Below are 13,954 nucleotides of genomic sequence, written 5' to 3'. Positions count from 1 at the left end.
TGCCTATATGAGTGGAGAAGACATGTAAATAATATTTTTTTATCATTGAGCTGGAATATTGCTTAGGTTATTCTCTAAAGTAGATGTACACAAACTATCTATCATATATGTTAGAAGTTGTGTATCTTCTATTGAATGATGTAATGAAATTAAATAAAGCACTTGAACAAAACCAAATAATAGAGGAAATTAGGTTCAACTTAACATGGTTTCTGCCTTCTCAACAAATGAAAATCATTCAACAATATAGTACTTGAAAGGCTATTATAGTGAAATTAGGGTGAATTATTGTAAATTTATGTGAAGAATAACGGGTACCATGAATACTTAATTTTTTTTATCAATAAAAAAGAATATAGAAAATAAGGAACACTTGGGTGTTCGAATCCGTTTGCCATCTACACTCAATACTTAATTTTTTTAATTTATCTTTCAAATAATAAAATAGCATCAAAACAGCATTTTGAAAAACCAATTCGTCGGACTAAAAAAACAAAATAAACTATAAAATCAATTTAAGAACACAGCCCAAAAAAAATACTCTGCAAAAAAAAAATATAATTAAACCATTAAAATAATGTTCACAACGGATTTATGAAAAGTGATTAATAAAGCGTCAAATTGACTTTTCTTAAAAGGAAAAAATCTACATTTGTCATTTTCAATCTTATTCTAAATGTTAATTTTAATAATTGTGATATTTATAGTTAAAAAACTGAGAGTTATGAAAGTTATATTGGAACCTTTTGCATGAACTTTAAATGTTAAGAATGTAGAAAATCATGTTATACATTTAGTTTTTAATAAGTTATTATTTCTTCAATATTATGTATAATTATTTTATTAATATTGACTCCATCTCACTTAATCATAATTAAACGAATTAAATCTTGCACCATTATATTTTCCTCCCTTCAATGACAAATTCGATGGGACTATATTGTAACCTGTACAATATTTCACCAAATTTACGAGGTTTAGGACAAAAATTCTTTTTCTAATGTTCTTCCACGCTTATTTTCAGAGGAAAGAATGCCTTCCTTTTCAACGAATATTTCCATTTTGAAACGTATACATTACTCAAAATGATACATACTGCGAGACTGTAAATATTATAAACTCCCATAATTGTTATATAGGAGTAATATGTCGTGCTCCCTCGGATATGAAAATAAATATACACATATACATACATAACAAGGCCAAGCAGGTTCTGGCAAATGACAATTTTAGAAACAAAATTCCAAAACATAAATCAATTATGATTGAGCTTGCCCACGCAGAGTCTCAATCATGTTCGAACACAAATGTTATAAAAACTTATTCAGCTTACAATCCATACTTCTTCCAACCAAAAAATAAATAAAAATACAATCTATATTCAAAATTTACATACTTGAACAACTAAAGTGGTAAATCCTCTAGTTCCGTCATATCATTGTGCTATAATAATTTCACAGGAGAAAGTAAAAACACTCTGCTTTGTTTTTTTCCTTTTGTACTCTTGTGGCCTCTTTTTATACGGGCGAAAGATTATTGAAGAGCTTCCATTTCAATCTTTCTGTGAGTCGGTTTGGAAAAGAAGAAGACGATTAAATTAAGAACAACAAGACCACGCCGTCTCTTCATAATTAGAGTTTTGCTGCTGTTCTTTTTCTCTCGTATATATGGAAAGAATTGAAAAAGAAAAAATTATATAAAGGAGTACTTAATCTTATAAGCTTAAATGTAGAACTTTTATTGGTAAAAACCACTTGGAATACAAAGGACTATAGAAGCTAACAAGAAAGACCCAGGGAGTCTTTTTAAACCACGACAATGATGATAATAGCCAAAACCAGTAGTACGAACGAAATGTTCGTTGGGTAAATGGCAAGCACCAGGGGGAACACTAAGTACACAGAATAGTTATGAATAAGGAATATAGGAAAATAGAAAAGCTTAGGAGATGGTGATTATTAAGTGTGTGAAAGTGGTTATGGGAAGTGTTTGTTTAATTGCAGAGGAAATCCTTAGGAGTTTTCTTTCCACAGTAGTTGAGAAGCAAGTTCAACTTGACGGGGACATTGAGGTTGATGCCCAAGACGTTAGCTTTGAGAGCAGTGCAAAGGCAGACGGCAGCTTCAAGATCAGCAAGGCCCTGGATGAGTTTGCAGCATGGGGTCTTTGGTGGCTTCCCAAGCTGCACGCCGATCAAACCCAACACATCAGCGCACACACCGAACTTAAGGGTGTCTTCTGGGCAACTCCCATACTTTGTGGAAGGTGGCTTTGGCACAGGTGTGTGTGGTGGCTTTTTTGGAGCTTTTGGGGGTGGGTTGCATGGCACGTATGTGGAGCTAACCACACTGAAAAACAAGATGTTCAGACACAAGAGAAGAGCACCCTTCGAAGCCATTTCACTCTGTCGTTACAACTTCCTCACTCTTACAACACTTTACACTCTTGCTTTGCTTTGCTGTGTGAGATTGGAGACGAATGAGTGCGGCTTTTATAGGCTGATATTCGAGATTGTCTTTAAATTTTAAGGTTTAAAATAATTAGGTTTACTTGGAGGCCCACGTGATGACGTGACCGAGCTTTGGATGAAAAATGTACAAGCTGGCACTGGATCAGCAGGGACGAAGGAATATAATATTATATAATATCTAGTTTGGAGTTATATACTGATTTCCGGTGTGGTTAGTTGTCAACTCCATGAAATCATTTCACGTATACTTGCTTCCGAAATTTCAAAATAGATTCATTAGCTTTTAACAATGCATAATATATTTACAGGATTTTGTCATTTTTGACATATTATTATTGAAAATGAATTATTATTTCAAGAGCTCAAGGTTGTTCTTATTACTCTGTACTTGTCTCTTCCAACTCAATCCTGTCGTCCAACACGATACGAAATTACAGATAATATGCATCTAATTAACGATTAACTTTATGAAAGTTGTCTCCTTGAGGAATCGCTACAAAACTGTGTATACACATGTCAGCCGATCCATGAGCCATGTTGTTTAAGTAAATTCGTTTGCCCAATTATGGACACTGGAGTTAATGATGTTCATCGATTTATGAAGGTTTTTTTTTTCTTTTTATCTCAGATAAATGTGATTAACAGTGCAGATGAAGTTTGAAGATGCTGTTTCTGATCATGTGCAAGACTGAACCCTAAAGTAGAAACCTTTGGACTGACCTGATTATAAGGCTAATGGATCTTCACTGATAAAGAGGTCCATCAATCATCACTCACTTGTTCAAGTTTTTGGAAAATAATGAATAATATCTATACTAACACTCTAAAGAGAAGATCACAGTGTTGTTAAACTATAAGTTGTCAAGTATTATAAATTTATCGATATTCATAATATAATTATTTTAGAAATAATAATATATGCATAAATCAAATTACATTAATTTAACTTATATTAAATATTACAAAAATTAATATTTTTTCATTGAATACTTTTTCCTAAACTTATTTTTAGAACAAAATTTTATTTCACACATATTATATATACTAAATTTTAAATCAATAATTATTTAATACCTCATTTATATAGATAAAAATAATGTAAAAGATATATATTTTTTAAATAAAAGAAAGTAGGAATCATTTAATCACTCTATTATATGTGTAAAATATATAAATATAAATTTTTAGAAAATATTAATTTTTAGACTTAGTAAAATATCTGCTCAAGATAATCATATCTAAATCAAGTAATATAAATCCTCTGTATTTAAATTTTTATTATATTAAAATAACATAATTTTATGACTAATTAATTAAAATAAGAAAATAATGTAATTTAAAAGTGTGTGTGTGTGTCTATAAATAACATTATAAATTTTATATATAAATTAACTTTAATTAAAGATTAAAATTTTCTTATTAAAATATCATACCAAATATAGTTAACAAATACTGTATCTCTTTTAAATATAATAATATAAACAAAGCAGTGAATTTTTTTGGAATCGGAGATATATTTAAAGCAGAGGTTATGACTAAATTGTGAGTTTAAATTCTAAATATTATAACACAATTCAGTTAAACGTGATACAAAATTTATATTATGAAAATAAAAGCTTATATTTTATGTTTTGAAATTTTAAAATACAAATAAGACTTAATAAAAAATGTATCGCTTATAAACTATTGTATCAAAAGAAAAATCGTAAAGAAATATTAAAAATTGTGTGACTTACCATAATCTAAATATTAGAAAATTTCTTACTAATGAATCGTGATATAAATCTCCTATGTTAAATTAGTGAGTATGAACGAGATCCTATATGAAGTTTTCTCCTTGCGGCATATCAACTTTGACCAAATTACGATGAGTTTGTTTGTATGGCCACACAAAATAGCAATACTATTTTTCATATATTGTTGAATTGTTTAAAAAACCAACCCATCTAACTCCGATATACTTTTGAAAATATTGTAATTAAATATAATTTATAATATATTTATGATAAGTAGTTTGTTATAAGTGAATCATTATATATTGCATCAATTTGAGTACGTGATAATTTCCTGTAAGAGAATTTTACTTGGATTTTTGATAATTACCTTTCGAAGGATTTAGCATAACATGAACCTTATTTTTACCACCTCGGTCTTCGGTTTTTGGAAACAAATTGATGATTACCTGTCGAAAGCAACCTCACTTGTACTATTTTGGAAGAGCAATACTCCCTAAGAAAATTTAGAAATTTAGTATCCACTCATGTTGCACCCACGTGTTTCTGGTTAGATTTTTTTTTCTTAATTTATATGAGGTTCACTTTGATTCTAATGAGTCAATAATGAAATTTATATGTGAAATATATAACTGAATTTTAATATTGTTGTATGTTACATTCTCTTCTTCCTCATTCTTTTTTGTCCTTTTTTTCATTTACTTTTAGTTAATTTATATAACAAATATCTTATCAAATTTATTCAAAAAATTTATATCTATTTTATAATAAACTTATCAACAGATTTTAAAATATAAGTTATTAATCAATTTTAAAAAATTATATTACCATGGATTTTTAAAAATTCAATTTGTTATAAATTGTTAAATCAAATTTATTATCAAAGAATTTGTTAATAATCTTTTTGTAATATAATAATAATTCAAGATCAGACACCTTATATGTCATTAGAAAAAAAACTTAAATTTATCATAAATAGTAATATTTACTGAAAATATCTTTATTGATAATTATCAACTGACATAATTCGATAACTATTTATAAATAATATTTATCAATAATTATTAAAAGATATATTTGTAATAATTATTAAAAAATATATCTTCAAATAATTTTATACCTTACAAAATATTATTAATGAAAAATTCATCTATAAATTCCGTCAAATGACATAACAGAATGAAATGTAGTAAATTATAGTTTTTATCATTGAATTTTGGACATAAAACCAACTGCACAACAAAAATGACAACCAAATCTTAAATGAAAATTTATGTAGACAAATATGTTTATATTATAATTCAGACAAACAGAAGATTTTAAAATATGTGTTTATAAAATAATAGTCTTAATAATTTATATAATTATCATAATTGTTTACTTCATTGTCTTATTATTACTGTGAGGATACTTCTACTGCAGCGGATGGTAAGAGTTGTGGTTTAACTTTTAAATTCAAGACTTTTTAATTATTTAACTTTTAAATTCAAGACTTTTTAATTATTTAACTTTTAAATTTACCTTATATTAATTCTTTAGCTTACAGACTATTTAAAATTATTACAAAGAGGGTTTCCAACATCTCTATTAGTACCTATTGAGGACATAACGCACGAATTTATAATATCACATCTTCAATTATATTAAATGGCATATCGTATAATATGATAATATTAGTGTATAATGACTACTTTTAGATATTTTAATCTTTTCATGTATTAGTAAAAAAATACTTAAAACATTTAAAACCCCCATTAAATTATATCAATTGGTGTAAACATATTTAACTTGATGATCAATTTGATATTTTTTAACAATGAGTTCCAAATATTCTTCCAATTTTTGTTTACGAAATTTTTTCTATTAAATAGAAAATGGTATTAATTTCTTTCATAGTTTTTATTATATTAAATATGTTTACTTTCATTTATTTATAAAATATAAGAAATGGTGTGAGGGTTGAACACGTTTATAAAATATATAAAATATTCATTAATTAATCCTGATTATTGATGTTTTTTCATAAAAAAAATGGACAATATCACGGTAATCACGGACATCAGATGCAAAATGGCACATACCAATAGCCTTTTTGAGTCTGTTTTTATAATATATACAACAAATAGCTTATCATTTGCCTTTAGAATTCAAGTGCATATACATAGTTACATTAGTTTTTCTTTGTTCGACCTTTGAAAGTATGTTTAAATAATAAATATTTTATACTATCGTTAATGCATTCTAATTAAATTATGTTAATTAATGTTTAATTATATGAATGTAATGATAAAAATAGGCCTAAAATATGATTTTTTTTTTGTTTGTTTTTCGTTTATAACGGACAATTTTTATATATTTGGGTTTCAGATTTTCTATTATACTACTCTCCAGTCCAAATATATATATATATATATATATATATATATATATATATATATATATATATATATATATAATATTTTAATTAAAAAATATGATTTAATAAGATCATTTAAGTATTTTTATATACAACAATCCAATTTACATATTATATTTATATTTTCATAATTTGATAAATTAGTTATTATTTATTATTTATTATATTGTTATGGTTATAAATATTATTTTAATAAAAGCGTAGTTTTAAGATTCATACTAACTTTATAAATATAATTAGTGTTCTTGGAATATACACTTCATAATTAATTTAATTTCACTTATAGATCTTAATTGTCTTACTTAAATGTTAAAATGTTTTTACAGATATTTTTCTTTTCAATAGCAAAAAGACCCTTCTCATAAAAAAAAAAACCTTCTCCTAAAAAAAAAGTCGTCATCATTAAAATCTCGTCACCTCTTCTAAAATTTATGCTTAAAATCTGAATAAAAATAATTATAATAATAATTATTATTATTATTATAACAAGAAACAAGGCAGCATTATCACCATCCACGAATATCAATTAAATTGAAAAAAAATCTTCAGCTTTCTAATCTCCGTAGAGAAAAACAATACAAGGTTGTACTTCATCTTTGATTGTTTCAATTCAATGTTCTGAACCTAACTCATACCTATATGACATTAAAAATGAAGAGAATATTTAGATCATGATCAACCTGTGCTTGATAACAACTCACAAGAATACAGGTTTAAAAATAAGCCAATTGATGATAGGAACATGCTCATAACAAGCCAGAAAGTCAGACATAAAACAAAATTTGAGGCAGTAAATGAAATTTCTGGTCTGAGCCACTATGCTTCCCATCGATTCCCAGAAAGTTAAACATAAAACAACGTACAATGATTGGAACACCCAAGGGTTCCCTACTATTTCTATTATTTATTGTTGATAAAAGAGGATCTTCGCATCGATTCCAGCACGATCAATGAGGAAGTGCTGTAGTGGAGAGCTTGCAACACCACAGCAGAAAACCAGAACGAAAACAACCATTCTTTTGCACATCGAATAAGTTCTTTTTTAGTTTTTAAAAATAAAAAATATTTTCTTAACATAAATATCAAACTCACAAAAACTTATACATTTGAATAAGAAAAACTAAAGGTGGATGCGATAGTGATCAGAAGTTTCTTTTTAGATTTTAAATATATAAGTGGGGTTAAATGGTTTTAACTTCGAAGTTGAGAAGTTTTACAAACACTTCCTTTTATAATCCTCAACGATTGTCTTTTAGTGTCAAAAGAGACCAGGTAGTATAGCATAGCCTGTTTAGGGTGCCACAAAGTGAAGTAACTTTAAGAGAATTATTGTCTTCTCAATCACTGATTTTTTAACCTAATGACATTTTATTAAAAAAATGAAGGGAGAGAAGTCGGCAGCAAATCTTGGGTGTGTAGGAGTCATTTTCAGCATACAATAATACAAACGCTGAGCCCCAAATTCAGAAGATGGTTGACTCGTAATTTCCATTAAGGCTGCGGACAAAGAAAGTGCAAATTGCAAAGTTGCAGTCTTGGCATATTATGGGCAATTAGCATGAAAAACTGTGGGCTAGATGAGAGTATCTGGAAGAAAAACCATAAAATATGGAGTAAAGTAAAACATTATTAGGACAGTAGGCCATTCAAACACAACCTTTTCTCCAACACATATCTCCATCCATGACTCTCCAATGCTCCCCAACAACATTATCTCCTCATTACCACCACAACTTTAGATATATCCTCTGTTTATGTTATCTAACAAAAATCGAACCATCATTTTCATCCAAACTATACACAATGTTCATTATACACGACAATTATCACAGACGCGTAAACTCAGAAAAAGTCACCTCGCCCTGTTGTTACAAAAAACAGGAAAGTCCTCCCACTAGATTCAGTAGTACCTGTTGGCCTCAAAACTTTGCCTAAATAAATATTCATAGTTGCGAAATGGTAGGTTGGTGTGTCTGAATGGAATTTCCCCAATTGCAATCTTTTCTCAAAAGAGAAAACAACATTTTCTTACGTTTAATCATCCACGCATTTTCTCTTAACCTTTTTCTTGTTATATGATCGGTAAGGTCGCCCATTAGGGTTTGTCTAATGATGAAAGAGTTTTAGATAATGCTTCCATTATCATCAATCACAGATGATCATAATAATAACTTGACGAGTACGGGTCATTCTTAACGATCGTCTTTTATCATGAATATCGTTGTTATTAAATATTATGTGCGTTTTTAATTTTTAATACAGAGGTATACCAAAATTGCATAGTTAAAAAAATACTAGTAATATATGGTCTTGTTTAAACATTTTGTAATAAAATAAAATGACTAAAATAATTCTTTTTATAATCTTTTAGATAAATTTATTTATAGAATTTTTAATGTATATGAACGAGATTCACATAGGAAAATCTTTCATAAAATTACTTATGTAAAATTCAATTCAGAAAAACAAAACAACAAATCAAAAAAACAAAACAACCAATGAATTGCACTATGCAGTATTTAGCCTTTTAATTCGTGTAATAAGAAACCGAAACATATAAAGACGTGATAACATTTTTAAAAATTTTGCAAACTTATAGGTTTGAGTTGCAAAACAAATCAAAGTCATATATCTTTTCTAGCATAGTTAATACACAACTAAGATGGAAATGTGTCAAAATTTTCAAAAGTTTTCAAAAATCACATTTTTTTAATATTTATATATCTGAATAAGACATATGACATTGGTTGCAGAACAACCAAAGTCATATATCCCTTTTGGTTTCGGTTAAAAGAGAACCAAGGCCGAAATATGTGTCAAAATTTCTAAAAGTTAGTTTTTTTCTTTTTTTTTTCTAAAGAACACAAATGGCCTCAAGTTTCACATAATCAAAGTTATACGCTCATTATGTCTTGGTTTTATGGACAACCGAGACCTAAATGTAATTAAAATTTTAAAATTGTCACTATGATACATATAGGTAAGGATGAGTCTGATACAACTCAATTAGTTCGACCAAAATTAAATACAGCTCGACCAAGGTTGGAATATACAACTCGACTAAGGTAAGTTATAGTTTGGTCAAGGTTGGATACGACTCTTTTTTTATTTGTTTTTTTTAACAGGTCATATGGTATCGGTTATTTGAAATAATTGATACCATATGCATTTTATGCTTCGGTTGTTTGAACTAATGAGGCCAAAAGGATTACTAAAAATTCAAAATGCCACTCTTTTTTTATTTGTTTTTTCTAAATGACATCGATTTTTTTGACAACCGATGCCATATTTATTTTTTGTTTCGGTTGTTGAACAACCTAGACTAAAAGGTTGGTTAGAATTTTAAAATTGTCTCTGAAATTTATATTTTTTTTTTATTTTTACCAGCCTTTAGACTTTAATTTTACAAATAACAGATGTTATAGAGTAAATATTCCTTCGGTTATGCAAAAAATTTACATCATATTTCTTTCTAGAGTTAAAATTTCGCGAAAGAAATAAAGGTACCACTTTCACAATTTTCTTCTTCTTTTCACTTGTGCAAACCACGACGTTGCACTACGTCGATTCCATACCTCTCTGAATGTCACCATCACTGCATCGCTGCACTTTTCGTTCCTCGTTGTGTTGCTCTGTGTGTTTTTCGTTGTATTGCTTGTATCATTCGTCGTCTTTATTATTGTGGTGAGCATGATTCTCATTGTTTCTCTTTTGCATTTTTGTGCTTGCGTTATTTATGCTTTAGTTGTATCTTGCTCTGTTCATTATTGCTTAGATTTATATTATTGATGGTTTAGGAGCAGAGATGAATATGAAGTCTGAGATGAGTATGACATGTAAAGGAGCAAAGATGAATATGATGTTTGAGATGAATATGTTGTTATACTTTTGTTAAGATGTAAAGATAAAAAAATAATTGTATGTGGTTTCCTACCTCACTTGGATTTATTGATGTTGAAAGAATTGTCTAGATCATCTGAATAACTTTTAATTAACTGTCTTGTCACACGAATTCTCCATAACATGAGTATTGTTGCATTCTTCTCCATTGTTGCTCACTTTTTATACTCCCAAGTCTCTATTATTATCTTGAAAATTTATTTTTGATAGGAGCCTATAATTTTTTAGTATGTTGTTTATCTTTTGTATGTTAGATATGTGATTAATTATATGTTTAAATATATTGTTCTACTGATTTAGTTTTAGTTTCCAGTTTAATATTCAATACGAAAATTATTATTGTTAAGCTATTGAAAAAATGTATTTGAAAAAAAGTAAGATAAGAGGAAACAATACTAATAATTTATAAATATTGAATCATGAATTGTTCGATTATACAATTTAAGAAAATTAATCATTTTTTCATAATTTTTAGTGCATATATATTTTATTATATATATCTTAAAATTTATAAATATTTTATTATTGTGTTTTATAATTACTTTTGTTTTATATATAACTTGAAAATGAACGTGAAATGCTAGCAAAATTTTATTATTTGATACCATTCTTAACTTAAAACATTAAAAAGATTTTTTTTCTCTATAAAGTATTCAACTTTTTTTTATTTCTAATTAACGTGGAATTTAGCCTCACATTTAATTCTCATCAATGAAATTAGAAAATAAGCAAAATCACATTTTTCACGTTGAAAGGTGATCATATTTGACAAATTGCTTCCCGCTGAAAATGTGGATCTAAGAAGCCGATGTCGTAAAAAACAGCAGCACCCGTGATACAAATATATTAAATTTCTTATTATAGTCGTAAATATTGAATATCACATCGTAATATTGACTTTTAGAGTTGATTATGATCGTTATATTCATTCTTTTTCTATCATCATTATCATTCCCAAGCTACTGTTAATGCACCTGAGATGGAACTTCAGCATTAATCAATAATATATGTACCTATCTAGTCGAAAGGCAAAGCATACAGTAAAAACCAGTTAATTGATATGTTCCACTGTATATAACCCTATTGATTAAAATTGTTCAAATATCTTTCTGCTCTTCAAAAATGTCTCAAAATGTCAATACTAAGAACCATTACTTATTTTAAAGCTTAAACATGGCCATGGCTTCCCAAAGATTTAAATAAATAAGATTACATTTAACTCTTCTCTCGTCCTTTTTCTAGCTCCACCTAATTTCTTCATAAAGTAAGGTCTTCAACCAGTAGAAGACAATGAATATATGAGCTGTGGAATCATAGCAAATCTGAATTAAGAACAAGTGGTAAATCAAGAACCATATAAAAAAGAATATAGATTGTGCTCATTAGTTTGCCACTGATTTTCTCTTCACAAAAACTGTCTTTATTATAAAATATTAAAAAATGTTTTCACACTATTTCCTCAGTTCATGGTAACTTCAAGATCAATGAAACAGTAGTCTTAGGTTTCAAATTATCTAACTGCTCACAGAATGTTTTAAGAAGGTGTATATTAACTTAAATTGTTCGTTGATCAATTTTATTGTGTAATACATTTTACTATTTTTAATTACCAGTATGACTATGCAATCTTTTAAGGTTGTGTTAATTGAAATTAAAAAAAAAAATGGATGAGGATGAATATATAGAAAAGAAAAAGATTTTGTGGATGAGGATAAATTTGAAAACGTTTTATAATGTATAACGAGAGTGTTATAATATCTAGTAAACTATGTATTAAAGAAGCAAAGATATATAAGAACTACAAGAAAAAAATATCTACAAATTAAATTACGTAAAAAATATTATGTTTCTCTCTATCAATATAACATAAGTAAATACTTTCAAAACATTATTTAACAAGGTTAGCATAAAAGATTTTAAAAAAATATATATTGATAGAGAAATGCTGAGAGTACTTAATTATGAAATTTTGATAAATAATTTTATATTCTGTAAATAAATAAATAAATAATTGAAAAGTTATATTGAATGAAAGATCAATGCTCACTAAAATGTCTAAATGTGAACATGATTTTTGTATGATTAAATGAGAATTTCTAAAAGTAACTTCAAGATCTGAGATTTGTAAAATAGAATCATTAAAATTAGTTGTGATGTTCTATTTAGATAAGAGACAAGAAACTGCAACGCGGATGCAAAAGTTTTCAAATTTTCTTCAAAAGTAAATTAATGTTTGTATTGTCGGACGTGTTAATTTTTTATTTCCAATGGTTCAATGGAAAATATCCTAATTAATAATGTTTTGCCAGTTGTTTGATTGTAATCAAATAGATGCAACCATAGAATTTATAATTATATTACTATATTATTATATTATCTATATATATATATAAACAATAATTTGCGTGTAGGGTAATTAATTGATGGAAGCAGGAAACCAGTCTCATAATGCCACATAACCAAGCCCGTATGATGCAAGGTTCCACTGAACCAAGAGTAATTTTAAAATAATTATTTCATATTTATGTTGTTTTTAAAATTTTATATATTCCAATGAATAGATAATATTGACTAATACAGTTTAAAAAATGAATAATAATTATAAGAAGTAGTGTTTTTATTCTAGAAGTAACTTTTATCCATACTGATATTGGCTTATGGCCCTTATGGAGCAATATCCCATCCTGCATAACCTTATCTAAAATGAAGATTAAATGTTCATTTAAGTTTCCATTAATGTGTTAGTCGCAACTAATTATGGAGTATTAAAAAGGTTATTGAATTATGTATTCATATTTTTGGTTAGAGTGTACGTCAAGGTTTGAAAAAATGATTATGGAAGATTGTCATTTGCCAAAACGACACGAAAATGGGATCACAATATATCTTAAACCAGTTCTTCAGATTGCTATAGTTTTTCTTAATAACCTCACTTGAGCTCAAGGCTAAAAAGAAAAGGAACAGATGTATTTAGGGCAACTTCCTGCACCAACATGTTTTCTTACTGCACCCCATATCCTTACTAAAACTACTTAACTACCCTTTATTTAAAACCTTTTAATATTAGATTCCGTGCTCGGTATCTCCTTCACTATGCAATTCCTTCATCACCTAATTATCCTTCAAAAGGAATAAGTGCCATAACACATTGCCTCACCATATCAAGCCATGACTGCAAATTCAAAGATGTCAAAGGCAAAACTACCGACATTTTAAATAACAATTAATAAGCATGACTTTGGCTACAACATTAAAGGTTCTTGTAATATCTACAATAGGATCACAAATTTATAGCCAATTTTCAACAATGTCCAATATCGCAGCATTCCGTGGACCTTGGATCGTGTGCATGTGAGAAGCATTACGCAGATCTATTGATTCAATCAGAGAAGGTTTGGGTTTTAAAAATCGTAATAGAAGCTCTTTTTAGGGAAT

General features: G+C 27.7%; 1 pseudogene; it reads right to left on the bottom strand.

Annotated features, from left to right (window-relative positions):
• Nucleotides 1-1,714: 1,714 nt before the first annotated feature.
• LOC148206847 (putative lipid-binding protein AIR1 pseudogene) lies at nt 1,715-2,484 on the bottom strand (annotated as a pseudogene).
• Between the last annotated feature and the right edge of the window lie 11,470 nt (nt 2,485-13,954).

The sequence above is a fragment of the Vigna umbellata genome, chromosome 1 (assembly GCF_029865625.1).
Source record: "Vigna umbellata cultivar VRB3 chromosome 1, Vumbellata_1.0, whole genome shotgun sequence".
NCBI classification, from domain to species: Eukaryota; Viridiplantae; Streptophyta; class Magnoliopsida; order Fabales; family Fabaceae; genus Vigna; species Vigna umbellata.
The sequence above is the reverse complement of the archived record's forward strand: the minus strand, read 5'-3'. Positions and strand labels throughout refer to the sequence as shown.